At 41.5% G+C, this 8,970-nt stretch overlaps 1 pseudogene; it reads left to right on the top strand.

Annotated features, from left to right (window-relative positions):
* Positions 1-8,394, top strand: part of LOC122562358 — an 87,668-nt pseudogene extending 79,274 nt beyond the window's left edge.
* Positions 8,395-8,970: the final 576 nt, after the last annotated feature.

The raw sequence follows: 8,970 nt of genomic DNA on the forward strand, positions 1-8,970 counted from the left end.
GGGCTCGGTCGTAACACAGAATTTATAGCAAAAATTTGCAGTGTGATGTAACTGAAATTATACATTGAAAAATTGTTTGTCTGTTAAGCCTTTCATCTGTTAGAATACAGCTAACCCGAGAATGCAACTTTTAAAAAAAAGGGTTTTGTGATTTACACATGAAAGAAGTGAAACTATCACTGTATTCTAACAGATGAAAGGCTTAACGGACAATCAATTCTTCAATGTATAATTTCAGTTACATCACACTGCAAATTTTTGCTATAAATTCTGTGTTACGATCGAGCCCTCCACAATCACCTGATGAAGGAGCGTCGCTCCGAAAGCTAGTGTGCTTCCAATTAAACCTGTTGGACTATAACCTGGTGTTGTGTGATTTTTAACTTTGCTTTTTTCAGTTCAACGTCTAGAGTGGGAGTGGAGCTCAAAACCTGTGATTCTGAGGTGAGAATGTTAACAAGTAAACCATTGTTGACACAATCGAGAAAGTCCAATTGAAAGGAATATTGAGAAAGGAGAACAATTCCCTTAGTGATTCCTTAAGTGTACATTACTTTGTACTAAAATTCATAGGGTAATACTCTCAGCAAATGATGACTAGTTTATCTGATATCCAGTTAAAAGAAACATACATTTTCTGTGTTAGAACAAGTTCTGGAATATTACAGTGAAGCAGAATGGTGTCAGGACAACTTATACTTAAGAGCATAATGTTCCCTAAGAAGCCTGCTGTACTTGTAATATGAAACAGACAGGCAGGAGGCTGGAAGAACACAGCAAGCCAGGCAGCATCAGGAGGTGGAAAAGTCCATGTTTCGAATGTCACCCTTCTTCAGGACTGTGAGGGGAACTGCAGATAAAGGGGGGGTTGATGGCTTGCTGTGTTCTTCCAGCCTCCTGCCTGTGTGTTCTGGATTCCAGCATCTGCAGTTTCTTTTAATCTCTAACCATACTTGTAATAAGATTCAGATGTTTCATAGGGTACAGTTACAAACATTGTTATCATGATTAAGCATAGCACACAATACAGATTATTTGAAACCGATTACTTGTGTTTGTTTTTCCTGCAGTAGCCTCTAAATTATGGTCCTGTTATTTGTTACACCTTCTCCAGGGAGAGTGTGTGGATTGGTTTGTTGGAGTAATCTTTGCCACATGGATAGGGATTGGTGGCCTGACCTATCCACCTACGAGTGAATTTGCAGAGTTACTTGAGACATCAACAGCAGGCTGCATGGAGATTAATACTACCACCTCTACTCCTGTGAATGTAACATCCCTGCTGACCACCATAATATCTACCAAACAAGAAGCAAGGTGAGCACATCAATGTAGTATTAACGTGAAGCATATATGGGCGGCACGGTGGCACAGTGGTTAGCACTGCTGCCTCACAGCGCCAGAGACCCGGGTTCAATTCCCGACTCAGGCGACTGACTGCGTGGAGTTTGCATGTTCTCCCCGTGTCTGCGTGGGTTTCTTCCCACAGCCCAAAGATGTGCAGGCCAGGTAAATTGGCCATGCTAAATTGCCCGTAGTGTAAGGTAAGGGGTAAATGCAGAGGTATGGGTGGGTCGAGCTTCGGCGGGGCGGTGTGGACTTGTTGGGCCGAAGGGCCTGTTTCCACACTGTAAGTAATCTAATCTAATCTAATCTAATATTTTATCTTAACATTTGTGACTCCTTCACATGGCCTTCAAGTCTCAGAACAGATTGACCCATTAAGAAAAATTCTGGGTGCTTTGAAATAGGAAACCTGGTTTTGAATAAATCCATGCCAATCTGAGTCAGTCTTTCAGTATTGGGTATAAAACCAGAAAATGCAGGAAGCAATCAGTAGGTCTACAGCATCGAGCAGGGAGATTCCTAATGAATCTTCTCTGAACTGCCTCCAATGAAATATCTTTTCTCAAACAATGGGACCGAAACTGCTCACAATACACCAGATGTGGTCTCATCAGCACCCTGAAAAATGCAGTAGGACTTCCCTCCACTTCTTGAAATAAAAGCCAATGTTCCATTTGCCTTCCTGATCACTGCTGCACCTGTGTGCTAGTTTTCTGTGCTTCGTGCATAAGTACTCCTAAATCCTTTTTTGTTGCCACTTTTGGAGCCTTTTCTCCACTTAAATAATACTCTGTGCTTTTGTTCTGCCTTCCAAAATGATCAACTTCATATTTTCCCGCATCATACTCCCAATTCATTTGTCCCAACTCTCCATTTCCTGTGAATTAGCTAGACTTCTAGCCATGATAATGTACTATCCCAAACACGATAAACTCTTATAGCAGTAAATTCCCGCAAATGCTGGAATCTGAACTGAAAACAAAAAATGCTGGAGATCACAACAGGTCAGGCAGCATCCACAGAGAGGAAGCAAGCTAATGTTTTGAGTCTAGATGATTCTTCATCAGAGCTGAAATGAAGTGTGGAGGTGTTAAATTGGATTAAAATTAACTAAAAGAGCTGGGATCTGTGAGAGCAAAAAGCATCAACATTACTCAAAAAAAATCAACACAGCTTGCCTGACAATAATCAGTCTCTATTTATCTTAGTACTGCATGCAGTTTGGCTAAAGTTTGGAAGAGAGAGAGAGATACTAATTGTTCCCAATTTCTCTTCTCAAGTTTTCGTGCTTACAGAGAGAAAGATAGGACTTTTTATACTTAACATTTATCAGTAGCGGGCAGAAATTATCACTAGATGTTCGTCATTCCTAAGGACAGTACATTGAATTTTGATCAGTGTTATCGTTTTGACTTTCCAAAACATTGTGTTATACATATCATTCCATAAACATGTTTTTGCATATGAATATCTTTGTTTGGGCTGTAGTTAGTATTTCAAAACATATGCAGAGCCGTTTTAATCAAATTCCGGTGAGGCTTGCCAAGGTTAGAAAATTTATGCAAATTCAGCCTGTGTCATGTCTGCTGAGGTTAGCATTGCCCCGACTTTCGCCACAATCCATATTGTGTTATAACTTGGAGTTGGCCAATTTTCCCATCAGGCAACCTAACTGTTTCACACAATTCCACAGACAGGGCAATAGCGGAGTGGGGGGTGTGGGTTTAGGGTACTGGGGAAGAAAGAATGTTGATAGTTCAGATTAAGTGATGGAATTGTAGAATGGCAGAACAATGGAGTATCTAACTGGAAAGAACAGACAGTCCCACTGTGTTAGGGGGAGGGGAGGAAGGGTGACTGAGAAAGTAACGAGTAAACGTTAAAGAAAGGGAAGGAATGGGTCCACAATTTGAAGGTGTTGAACTCAATACTGAGCCAGAAAGTTGTAAACTGCCTGGTTTGAAGATGAGATGTTGCTCCTCCAATTTGCACCGTGATTCGCTGGAGCTTTGCAGCATGCTGGGGACGGACAACTGGCCATGCAAGCAAGATGCTGTGTTAAAATGATCAGCTATGGGAAGGCGGGGTCATGCTTGTGCAAGGACCGGAGTGTCCTGCAAAGTTATCACTCAATCTGCGTTTGGTTTCTCCAATGTAGAGTGGCCACACTGGGTGCAGCAAACAAAATACATAAGGTTGGAGGAGGTACAGGTAAAATGCTGCTTCATCTGGAAAGACCGTTAAGGCCCTTGGATGGCAAGTGGGGAGGAGGTGAAGGATAAGGTGTGACGCCTTTTGCAGTTACATGGGAAGGTGCCGTGGGAAAGGGGGGCAGTTGATGTTAGTGGACGAGGAATGGACCAGAGGGAATGATCCCTGTGAAATATGGACAGGGGTGTGAGGGGAATATGTGTTTGATGGTAGTGTTCTGCTGGAGTTGTCTGAAATGCAGAGAATAATCCTTTGAATGTGGATGCTGTTGGGCTGAAAAGTGAGAAGGAGAAAGTGGGGACTGCAGATGCTGGAAATCAGAGTCAAAAAGTGTGGTGCTAGATAAGCACAGCCGGTCAGGCAGCATCCGAGAAGCAGGAGAATCGGCGTTTCGGGCATAAGCCCTTCAGCAGGAATGGAATGGGGAGAGGCTGGGAAGGCAATAGATGGATGGAGGTGGGGGGGGGGGGGAGTGGAGCGGCAGAAGATGAGGTGTTCTTCCTCCAGGTGTCGGGTTGCTTTGATTTGGTGGTGGAGGAGGCCCAGGAGTTGTATGTCCTTGGCAGAGTGGTAAGGAGTATTGAAGTGATCGGCCACAGGTTATTGGGGTAGTTTGGTGTGTATGTCCCAGAGATGTTCCCTGAAACATTTTGCGAGTTGGTGTCTTGTCTCCTCAATGTAGAGGAGACCATGTTGAAAGCAGTAGACATAGTAGATGAGGTGTGGGGAAAAATGACAAGGGGGACTCACTCACACCATTGTGGGTGGCAAGAATGGGCAAGGGCGGAAGCATGGGTTATAGGTTGGATGCATGGAGGGCCCATTCAATCAAAGTGGACCAGAAACTATGGTTATGAAAGAAGCAAGCCATGTCAGCAGTGCTGTTTTGGAAAGTGGCATCATCCAAACAGATATGACGTAGGTGAAGGAACTGGAAGAATGGGATTGAATTACAGGACGTGGGGTGGGAAGAGATGTAGTGAAGGTAGCTATGGAGGTCACTGGCTTTGCAATGGATGGCAGTGGACAGTTTATTCCCTGAAATAGAGATAGAGTCGTCAAGGAAAAGAAGGGAAGTGTCAGAAATGAACAATGTGAAAGTTACAGAAATATGGAAATTAGAGGCAAAATTAACAAATTTGTTAAGGTCCAGGCAAGAGCACGAAGCAGCACCAGAACAGTTGTTGATGTACCATAAACACTCATCTTGTGTGGAGACCCACAAGCCACTTTACCAAATGTCTTGGAAATCCAAATGTACTGCAATTGACCAGAAACTGAAATATAGTAATATACATTGCTACAAGATTAGGTCAGAAGCTAGGAATCCGACAACACCTCGTCACTCTTGAAAGCCTGTCCACTATCTACAAGTCACAAATCAGCAGCTCCAAAAAATGTAACATTATCCAAGTTAAAGTTATCGCTTGATTGTCTCCACATTCATCACCTTCCACATTCATTGCCTTCATCATCAAGTAACAGTAGTGTGCATCATCTACATGGTGCAGTGCAACAACTCACTGAGGTTCCTTGGATAGCAACATCCAAACCTGTGAGCTCTATCACCTAGAAGCACAAGGGCAGCATAAATGTAGGAGTAACACCGCTTGTAAATTTCTCTCCAAGCCAGACATCATCTTTGCTTGGACTTATATTAGCATTACTTCACTGTTCCTGGAACTCTCATCCTAACAGCACTGTAAGTGTGACTAAATCACATGGACCATAACGGTTTAAGAAGGCAGCTCAGCACCACCTTCTCCTGATCAATTAGGCATGGGAAACAAATGATGTCTTTGCCAAAAATGCCCAAATTCTATCAATGAATAAAAAAAAAAAATTTCTAAATCTCCCCTTCCATCAACTAGACATTTCCCCACAGATTAGTTTAAACCTCACTGTGCAGTGTCAGTTATGTACTTCACCAGTACTCTGTTCATGACACTGTGCAGATGAAGGCTGTCTCAGTGGTACAGCTCCCAATTCCCCAGTCTAGCTGTCAGTGCCCGTGAGTTTCAACTCATTTCTCCCACAGAAGTCACTGAAACATACATTCAACTGTCTGATCATATTTACCGTATACCAGTTTGCTCTCATTGTGACATTAGTCCATAAATCATTACCTTTTGTGGTTCTGCCTTTCAAATTAGCACCTAGCGACTCATACCTGTGAAGAATCTCTTCCTTATTCTTTCTCATATCATAAGTGGGTACCTGGAGCACAACTGGATCTTTCCATGCCTACTCCTAGTTTTACACAAGTCTCAAGTCCTTAATTCTAGCACCTGTGGTAACAGAGGAAATTTCTCCCTAAATATACTAATTTTTAAACACAATTATATTTCTTTTCACAATGCCCACCTCAATTATTCCTTGCAACATGGTGCTCTGATCAGTTGAAACTTTATTGCTGGAACAGCACAGCAGGTCAGGCAGCATCCAGGGAACAGGAGATTCGACGTTTCGGGCACAGGCCCTTCTTCAGGAATGATTCCTGAAGAAGGGCCTGTGCCCGAAACGTTGAATCTCCTGTTCCCTGGATGCTGCCTGACCTGCTGTGCTGTTCCAGCAATAAAGTTTCAACTTTGATCTCCAGCATCTGCAGACCTCACTTTCTCCGCTCTGATCAGTTTGCTCATCAACACTGTAGTCCTTGCTTTTTCATCCATGCAAGCTGCAAGAATATCAAATCTGCTGAACAAATCAAAAAAATCTAAGGTTTGTTAAGTGCAAGCTTCCAGATTTCTACAACTTCACTCACTTGCTGTTGGACCATTTTGTCCCTGTTCATAAATGTAATCCTAAGTAAGCAGTCGAAGGCGCCTGTTTGCAGGCCAATAATAGAGTATGTATTGGGTGTGGCTTTACACTCTTGATGTGTCCTTATTTCACATAAGCTCCCTAGTGAATGTTAACTTCCTGAATGACTCCTACTATCCCTTTGTTTCCCCAGGAAATATTCACATTGTCTGTAGCCACTGCTGAGACACATTTCCTTTGTAAAACTCAACTCCTCCCCCCCCCACCCGACATCTCTGCCACATAACTTTGGCATTTGAAATCCCAAAAGTTAATTCATTTAAAGTTTCCAAGATATATCTCAAGATGTTTGTCAGAGTATGAGATCAAGGAATATGGATCAAATTGCCAAAATGGTATTGAGATAGACATCAGGCATGATCAGCCATGAATGGCAGTGCTAGGACAAGGAGCTGTACTGCCTACCCTGTTTCATTATTTCTAGAGGCAGTGATGGCCTAGAGCTATTAATCTAGAAACCCAAGTAATATTCTAGAGACCCAGGTTCAAATCCCACCTGGCATTTGGTAGAAATTGAGTTCAATAAATAGCTGGAATTAGGAGTCTATTAAAAACCATTGCCAATTGTCAGGAAAAACTCATCTGGTTCATTGATGTCCTTTAGGGAAGGAAATTGCTGACTCGATCTGGTCTGGCCTATCCGTGACTCCAGACCCCAGCAATGTAGTTGACTCTTAACTGCCTTCTGGGCAATTTGGGAAGGTTAATAAATGCTAGTTTGGCCAGTGATGCCCACGTCCTGTGAATGAATAAAATTTAACTTTGAGTTCTAAAAGCTATTTCCTTTTCATATTTCAGGCCCAGCATTGCAGAGACTTTGTACTCTTTATCATTTTACTTCTACAGCCCGATTTCTTGTATAACTACAATTCTTACAGGATTGATAGTCAGTGTGCTGACTGGTAAGTAAAAATGCAAAGTAAATCTCTGGCAAGTCAGATGCCAGGAAATAGTTACATTCATTCATTTGAAAGGCTGATTCAAATGTAATGCTGGTTTAATTACTGGTTGATTTTTCACATTACACATACTAATTCAGAGAATATCATCTCTCTCATTTCTCTTTCTTTCCTTATGTTCATTTTTTTTCTCTTTTATTCACTGTTTCTTCTTGCTACTTTTTTTCATGATGCCCTGCTTTTCTTCTTCTCCTCCTTTCCTTCTGTTTCTATTTTCTATTGAGTCATATTTAGTGGATCACCCACCAGTTAGTGAACCACCTTCCTGAATCTGTGTGGTACATGTGTTGCAAAGACTCCACATTACTGTAGGATGGAGAGTTTTAGGATTTTAATCTAGTGATGATGAAAGCAAACTATAAATTATTTTTTTCTTGGAAATATCTCACTTGGAGGAGAATTTGTATATGCCAGTATTCCAACATGCACGCAGTACTTGCATTGCTTTGACAAAGGTTGCAGGCTTGGAAGGCACTAAATCCTTGGTGAGTTGTTGCAATACATTTTACAGTACGCACCGCAGCAACAGTGGTGGCTATTTGAAGGAATCAGTGTTTAAGCTGTTGGAGGATGTTTCACAAAGTAAGTGGGTTACTTCATCTTAAATGATATTGACTTTCTTAAATATTGCTGATATTTAATATCCAGGCAAGTGGAGACCGTGGTTGATAGACTGCTGCTGGAAGACTGTCTCCATTTTGTTGCATCCAGTTAACAAATATGTAAAATGGCCTCTAATGGTACATTTATATATGCAAATTGCCAGGGTGGGCAGCCTCTCTGCATTCATTTCTGCCACTGGTAAGTGCCTTGACGATGAGACCTGTGGAAGGGAGCTGGTACAATGCAGCTCCAATCTATTTTACCAGTCAGCGCCAAACAGTCTCCCATTCACTTCCCATCCTGCCTCCCAGGAGCCAGTGAAGTCAAAGCCAATGATTTTGCTTTTGTGGAAAAACAAAGCTACACACCATCAATACAAGAAATTAAACAGGGAATTCAGGTGAAACTCATTCACCAAAAGAAGGATAAGTGTGCTGCGGGGAGCCATTGAAATGAAAGTAGAGGATAGAGTAGCTTATGTAGGAGCCAGGTATAGACAGTGATCTTGGTAGATTTAGATGAGAAAAATGGGAACAGGCTTGAGTGGAGCAAAAACACCAGTATGATCTTACTGAACAATAATCTCTGTGCTGTATAATCTGTATAATTACAAGATGGGAGAACAGAGATACATATTCCTTAGAGTTTAGATGGTTTATGAGTGATTTTGTTAAAATGTTGAGCATTTTCAGAGTTACAGATAAAATAGATAGAGTGAAATTCTTTTTTGCTAATTGGGAGCCTAAGGTAAGGGGTTATGGTATAAAATTTAAAGCCACACTTTTCAGTAGTGACACTAGGAAACATTTCTGTGAACCAAGGGTGGTGAAGGTTTGGAATTATTTTGTGCAAATAGCAATTGATGCCAAATCAATTATTGATTTTAAATCTGACATTAAATCTTTGTTAGTTAAAGTTATTGAAGTAAATTTAGGGTAACAGAAAATATGTGAAGTTGAATCACATATCAACCATGATCTCAGTCAATAGCAAAATAGTTAAAAATCACACAACACCAGGTTATAGT

The sequence above is a fragment of the Chiloscyllium plagiosum genome, chromosome 24 (genome assembly GCF_004010195.1).
Source record: "Chiloscyllium plagiosum isolate BGI_BamShark_2017 chromosome 24, ASM401019v2, whole genome shotgun sequence".
NCBI classification, from domain to species: Eukaryota; Metazoa; Chordata; class Chondrichthyes; order Orectolobiformes; family Hemiscylliidae; genus Chiloscyllium; species Chiloscyllium plagiosum.